This window comes from Leptopilina boulardi, unplaced genomic scaffold (genome assembly GCF_019393585.1).
Source record: "Leptopilina boulardi isolate dan_hultmark-lab unplaced genomic scaffold, ZJU_Lbou_2.1 LbouV2_273, whole genome shotgun sequence".
Taxonomy (NCBI): Eukaryota; Metazoa; Arthropoda; class Insecta; order Hymenoptera; family Figitidae; genus Leptopilina; species Leptopilina boulardi.
This window is the reverse complement of record NW_026137833.1, coordinates 1142861-1151002: the sequence shown is the minus strand read 5'-3', so window position 1 is coordinate 1151002 and position 8142 is coordinate 1142861.

The following is an 8142-nucleotide window of genomic DNA, read 5'->3' as shown; positions in this document are numbered from 1 at the left end:
AACGAACCCCGGCTCGTCGAGCTAAATATTGATTCTTTCAATTACAAACGCTACATAGTATTTGTTAAAACCTAAATTAGAATAAAAATTATCTTCTCACCGATCTTGTATGTCGGTAATATAGAAACTGAATCGTAGTTCGACACCCGTTAGATTTAAGAAACCCTTTGCTCATACTTGAGCAGAAAGAGAGGCACATCGACAAGCAGCACCACCAAGACGTATAAGTAGAAACGGATCCTTGTTCTCGCTTCACTTCGAATAGGAACGAATTGCTTGCTATTCCAGAAGCGTCACTGCAATGAGCGTGCAAAGAAACTAGAAAGACGAGTCGAAGGAAAAGAAAAGCCAGAAAGAGAGATATCAAAAAAGATGCTGTCGTATTCGTTCCAGAAAAACGGTAAGGTGCTTAAGACCATCTTATCCTGACCTTTCACCTATAGCCTTTCAACTCCAGTTTCTGTCTTATCGACTACTTCAGTACCTACTTCATATGCTAATTTATTCCAAAAAGAAGTAAGAAAAAGTTTCCAAACGAATTATTTCGAAACATATATTATCAGCAGTAATTAAAAGGAAAAGCCTCATGTGATCAAGTTAATTAATAATATATTATTTTATATTATTAAAATATTGATATTTTTCACTGTTTATCATTATCATAAAAAGAGGTTAGCTATTATGATTTACCGAAAAAAATAAGTTCTTAATTTAATTTAATTAACTTAAGTTAATTTTAAAGTAAAATGAATAGTATGCAAGTGAAAAGGCTTATGAATTATTTACATAATAATTTTTATCTACTTCCTTCCAAAACATCGAAAAAGTAATTTATAAACATTCCTACAAATAAAAATATGGAAGAGAAAAATTCATTCTTATTTTTATTTATATAAAAATGAATATATTTTTAAAATAATATTTATAGATTATGATGCTGAAAAAATTTAATTCTAACTGGAATATTACAAAATTCTAATCATAAAAAGAATAGGGGTTAAACACATTGACATTAATTTATTATAATAACATTATTGATTATAAGTAATTAATATTATTTTCAAAATTACAGATGTAATTTATTAGTCCCACTTTACATAGAAGGTTTCTTAGTGGGATGTCCATTATTTCTTTTTTAACTGTCAGTTTTCGAACAGTTTGAAGGTGTGCGTAAAAAAACAAAAAACAATATTTCTAGAGGAATAATCTCAATTGTAGAAAAAAAAATCTCAATTGAAAAAGAATACTTTCAATCGAAAAAGAAAGATTAAAAGTAATCATCTAACCAAAATATTCTTAAATAAAAAAAGAATCCTCTATTTTTTAAATGAATAGTCATTTATTGAAAATAAAATGTAAAAGTAAATGTTGAAAGGAATTTTCTTCTCATTTTAAGATTTTATTTTTGTTCCTTGAAAATAAATATAATTTTTAGTGTTTTTAGTGTTTAGCCTTCTTTTCAGCTATTTGCAAATCTCATGTTTTTAAATTTCAAAATATCAAATCCAATATGACTGCTTATACTTTAAAAGTCTGCTTTGAATTTTTGAATAAGATTAAACCAAGTTGCTTTGAAAAATATTTACTGTACTTCAATTGAATTTTAGTAAGACTTTCTATCCTCAGCTTTCAATTTAATTTCAAGTTTCTTTTTGGTAAAGCTCTTGCTTTCATTCTTCAAATAAATACTTTTTCTTTTTATTTATAAATATAAGAATAATTTTTTGAAAATATTTTTAACATCATGTAGAGGTATAAAAAATTTGTTTCAATTTTATAATTAAACTTTTTTTTACTACATTTTTTTATTTTTCTTGTTATTAAATTATATTTTGTAATTTATTTTTAGCATTATAAATATTTGTTTAAAAAAAAAAATATATATATATATATATATTTCTTTTTTTCTGCAACCTTGAATAATAATTCTTCTGGTTGTCTCGACCTTGAATACTTATTTTTTAATGCCTTGAAAATCCGTTTTTCTCGAGGCGATTTCATTCAATTGCAAAGGCCTGTGTTTTTATCAGTCACGCAACAACAATGGAACGAAGAAGCAAGTGAGATAGCGCAGAAAATTGCAGAGTTATTTTCCAAAGGTTAAAGTACAAAGGACAATCACGATTTATTCTCACAATTTGCATTTGGATATATCATTTGACGTTTATGAATTATAAAAAAAAAAATGTTGCTTCTTTTAACCGAACATATGGTATAAAATTATAATTTATGAAAATAATACATTTTCTAATGTAATTATCAAATTATACAATTGTTAATATTTTTTTTTTGTTATATTATTACAAACTAATCATTATAATTTGAATAAAAATCTAATGGCGTGTTAAAAAAAATTTTATTCATTTTCTTAAATTTCCGGGCAATCACTAATTGTGCTTCAAAATATTTAAATGTTTTTGAGGTTTTATTTGCTTTTAATTTAATAAAGTAAAAACTACGCATTTGTGTGAAATGCATTAAAATTTCAATTATTGAAATTTACGGCACTGACATAATAAGTCAACATTTCTCAATTTGTAAGGATCTATGTGGTCTATAACTTTTGTTATTTATAATATTATTTATTAAATAAATTAAATATTGTATTTTCAATAATTGTTAATATGTAAAAGATGAATTTAATCCATTGTTATTGAATTTTATTATTCTCTACCTTGAAGATTTTCTGTCACTCCTATATTGCATCAATTTGTTCGGTTTTATTATTCTCTAATAATAAACATTAATTAATTAATTTTATAAATATTTTAACTTAATTTAATACAAAAATTAATCATTTAGTAGTTTATTTATTCAATTAAACAGTAATTTTCATTCATTTTTCACATTATTTCCAATCACAACGAATGTGCAACAATTCGTTGCACATTCATAGTTTGCGATTTGCCAAGGTAAAGATGTATTTTAATGGCAATTTTCTTATAAACGTTTAATTTACACACGACTTTTGTATATAACGCATGACCTCGAGTCGCGGATCTTCTGAGAGATACGACCTTGGCTCGCACAGATTTGACTCTGACATTTGATGATGAAAAAAAAAATCCCCATTTCTTGGGGCAAAGACGTCCAATTGCAAAGTGAGCAATTCGATCAGTTACGTGCAATACAAAACTTGGGAATATTTACACGTGCGTGACCATTTTCTATACGTGAACATTTATGCGCACTATTGCACGCATATTATGCACTTACGTTATATTGAGTCTGGGAACGGCACGATATGACAAACCGCGGGCTACTAGTGGTTTTCTCTTCTTCTCTCCTCAACTACAAATCTGAATAATGCATAAACCACAGCTTGCACTGGTTACTACATTTCGCATCGTGCAATATAATTCTCCCTTATATATAGTGCGAGTCGCTATCGAATTTCTGCGATGCGCTCACAAATGTCAAGTCAAAGATTCACAGAGTGAACATAAAGTGGCAAACTAATGTAATTCTTCAACCGCACACACAACTTACTCCAAAGAAATAAATTGTCTTCTGCCGGAAGCTGGACGTGTTTCTTCCTCTCATGGTTTTGAAAAAAGTGGTCATCTCTCCAAGATGTGTTTCGCGGTATCATAGAATAATAATTGCTAATGCGAATACTGGCATATAATTTAATTCAACTTTTTTTTTTCGGGAACTCTTTCTAAAGGACTATTATTTCTCTTTTTCTGAAATGGTAATTTATAAAAGTTTGTTGTCTTTTAAATATTCATGAACAAAAAACAAAAGTAATGCAATGTTTTTCATTAATATTAATTATAGACACAGAGGAATTGGAGTGTATGTGGAATATAATATTTCTTTGAAATCATTTTTTGATCGTAAGGCGTAAAATCTTAGCTGGCAATTTTTTTCCCCAACCCTCTTATGAAAGAATCGCAAGAGCGTAATGAAAGAGCTGAGCTCATCTTTTGGTACTTTGAGTAAATGATACTTTTGAAATTCGAGTACACATCGGGAACAATGAGCCTCAGTGCTACTACTGCTATGAAGTCTAGAGAACATGTACCTTGCCATAAATAAATCCGGCCTGGGCTGCTGGTCGTGGTGAATAAGGAGGGTTATAAGCGCAAAAGGCGCCATGGAGACGTTGACTCTTGGTCTCTCTCTCTTTCTCTCTGGACTCTGCAAAACCGGTCTCTATGTAATTCTCTGTAGGTGTATGGCCAGCTTCAAGCTATGGCCTTTGATCACAAAGTCAACACCAGGGCCGCAAACTCATGCTGACTTTTCAATCTGCGTGAACAACTTTATTCTTTTAGCTTGAAAACGTCTCGTCGTCTATTATTTTATTTTTTTTTTCCCTCAAAACTATTCATTCTGAGTTCTTAAGAAAATTTTTATTCTCCAAGGAAATAATCTCCAAGCTTTATATCCGCAAGAATTAACCATTTTTTTAAATTAAATTTGAAAATGCTATTAAGAAAATTGTATGTCTAATGGTATTTCAAATTAAAAATTTTGCTTTGTATAAAAATTTGTTACATTATCAATAAACTGAAAAAGTGTAGCTTAATTGTTTTGCTTTATATCGAGTCTGATAACAAAAATTTTAGGTAGGTTTTTTTATACTAAGGAATTACAGACTTGCGAATTGTTTGGTAAAACCATGTTTATTTCATTGTCTCCTATTTTATTTAATGAAACATCGTAAACTTTCTAATGAAATTGAAACAAAAGTTTAGAAACAAAAGTATTGTTTCGCAGGTGAATTGGAGAGAATAGTTTTTGGAATAGTCCCTTAGGATTTTCAATAGAACTGATGATTCGACATAAATGTAACAACTGCATTTTCACATTTAAGCTCTGATGTGAGAGCATTCATCAAGAATTGATTTTCAATGCACGTTCCTACCAATACCATTGGAATGTATGACCTTCATCGAGAACTCGGGAAATTGTATAATCACATTATCAAGACTAAGGAAATCGCTTAGAGGAATTTCAGATATACTGTATAATAATAATAATCATCATCATCATCTTCTATAGCTCTTCATCAAATTCAGTAAGCGAAGTATAAGCTTAAAATAATATTATTGAAATGTAAACGTTTAACTTCAATATTAATTAATTTTAGTATGAAGTGTAACGTATTATTTCTGCTGTTAACTATTCTTATGTTTCATCTCTAAATTTTTACTGTAATCACTAATGAATATTTTTAATTACTAAATTCACTAAACTTTGCGGATTGGTGCTATTGTCGTTTTTAAATAATTTGCAAAATCTTTATTATACTTTCATTTATTAGAAATAATACAATAATACACAATTTAATTGTAATTTATCAGAAGGGAAATTGCATTGATTTAAATTAAGATTAGACAAAATTGATTTGTTGTATATATATATATATATATATATATATAAGCGAATCGTTTAAGTGCAAGTTTCGCGGAATTAATTAGAACCTAATTTCAATAAATTATCTAAGCTGTCGGATTGTAGATTAAAGTGACTTTGATGTGTTCGTTGTATATTGTCTTGACTTACTTAAGGATGGCCTGTCTAGGAAGGAAGTACTGGTCGCATTCACAGGGACTGCAGAACTACACGACGAAGACGACGACCGAATAACATGCAAATTGAATACATCTACGGCGTAGCTACCTCAAAGACATGGATGTACGATAGTCGCGCAACTATTACTATGAAAACAGATAGTTTAAGTCTTGCAAATTTGCTACCTATAATTTAGCATTACTTCAAAGATCAAAGATGTATATATTAATATCTCCATACTACCAAACTTCCATTTCAGTATTTATAAATTTCACTATAATTTACAAATGTAAATTTTTTACTAATCGTCGGATCGTTCTGTCACTCCATCTCTCAACGCTCTATAAGAAGAAGCCTCTCACCTGCAAAGAAAAGTAATTTAAATATTTTCTTGGTAATTTATTATTCAAAAAAAAATTTTGTTTTATATCGAGTCTAAATAATCTGCAAACTACTAATAATTATCAAGTTTGAAAAAGTTTAATTCTTTTCTATCCTGGATGATGATCTACCTTTTTGATCAAGGGTTCTCCACATCAGTGGACCAGGACTAGAAATAACATTTTTGTTTATTTTTATATAATTTATATTTTAATATTTCTCGTGGTTAAAATTATTCCACCATCTATTTTGTGAATTTTGAGGAATTACTGCAAATAATGTGAATTCATAATTTTTCTTCAGACAAGAATTGTTACATCCTTTAGATATTACATTTTTAGATTCCAATTTTCCAGAAACTTTACTAGATTTTTCTTAATGAAAACAAGTTTTTAATGAAGCTTAGCATGTTACATGTTAATCCTTTTAGTTCCAGGATTTTTAATATCCAATGTCTCCCAGTCATTTGTTAGGCTTTAGTGTAATGTTTCATTAATTTTTGTATTTTAAAATTAAAAACAGTCCACTGCTTTTTTTATTTAAAGAATTTTTAAATTGTTACGTTTACACAAAATCTTTTTCAAAATCATTATTTAAAATATCTAATAATAATGATAGTAATAATTTTATTATCTTATTGTGGTATAATATTATGTAAAATGCATAATATTGTATAACCTATTGTATGGTATAATTGTTATTGCATTATATTAAACCTAAAATTAATACGATGATTGAATGTTTATATTATTTTATTATTAATTTCACGAAAATAGGACTTTTTACATGACTTACATGTTTATTGATAATCATTAACAATTAATATTTCTATTAATATCTTAATTAACTAGAAATAACTCGAATATATATAAGTGATGTAATGAGAACATTTTTTCCAAGAATTGTCTGGAGGAGAGGAACCAGTGCATTTCCCCACTTTTTACTAAGAAGCAACAATGACGCCTCCCCATCAAATGAATTCTTATTGGCCATTATAAAGCTATTTAATTCAGATTGGGACACGATATATATTATTTAATATGTTGATTGGCTATTTAAAATCTTCACAACGTCACATTTGCTCCGTCACCCCTATACCGCAGGTCATAAAAGCCTGGAAATTCTTCTCCAGAACCAATACATTTTTCTGCGACAGTTTACTTCAGACAGTTGTCTGTATTTCGATTTTTTGTACTTTAATATTTGTCCCATTAGTAATAGATTCGTTTATTTATTCCGAAAGTGGATTCGGGCCTAATTGTCAAAATTAACAATTATATGTCATGGTCCATACGAACCATTGTACTCGGTATAATTTATTTCGGATTCTGTTGTAAAATCTGGTCAAAGATCGGCATTCGAGTGTTCTTACTTTCGATAAAAAGATAATCAAAATCTCGTACCCGTATTTACTTCCAACCAATTTTAAACATTGTTAAAATATTTAAACACATAAATTATTCAACCATACTACGTATACATTCCTTCGAGGAAAACACATAAGTAAATTCTGAGTAATACTTGGTTGTAATATTTTATTATAATTATAATTTAATTTTATATTTGAGTTCTTAATTTAATAAACTGATATTATCTTGCATATCTATATATTTTATTTTCTCTTAACCTTTAATAGTCTTTTCTGTCAAATAACGAAGAACAATTTCATAACGATCCCCATAGAGTTGAGGCATGAAACATTCCTACAAATAACTAAAAATAAATCACAAATATTGCATTTGTGTGAAATATTTGCTAACGAATTTCGAAGTATAGAATACTATAAGTATAGTATAGTATAGTATAGAATAGTTTTATAGTTCTAAGTAAGAAATCATTTCCAAGTTATTGTCACTGTTAATTGATTGAATATAACTTTAAATATTTATCAATTTCAATCGAACATTCGTAAAATATTTACGTAAACCACATCAAGAATCTTGTGAACCATGAACAACAATTGACAATAGATGGAAGAAATAAAGTGTATTGTGGCTGTGCTCAATTTCACAGGATTTATATGAAATCCACTTGTATAACGAATGTCCTCGGTTTATGAGAACGAGATGTGACCGTCATTACGATTATTAATGGGGAACGACAACGTCGCTATTGCTGCAGTTTCCGCTCTCTTCTCAAACGGCGAAGCCATAATACGGTGACGGATGTTCGCATAGGCAAAAAGTGAGTCGCTGCTTTCGTTGGGGTGGCAAAAAGAAAAGACCTCAAAATTTAATG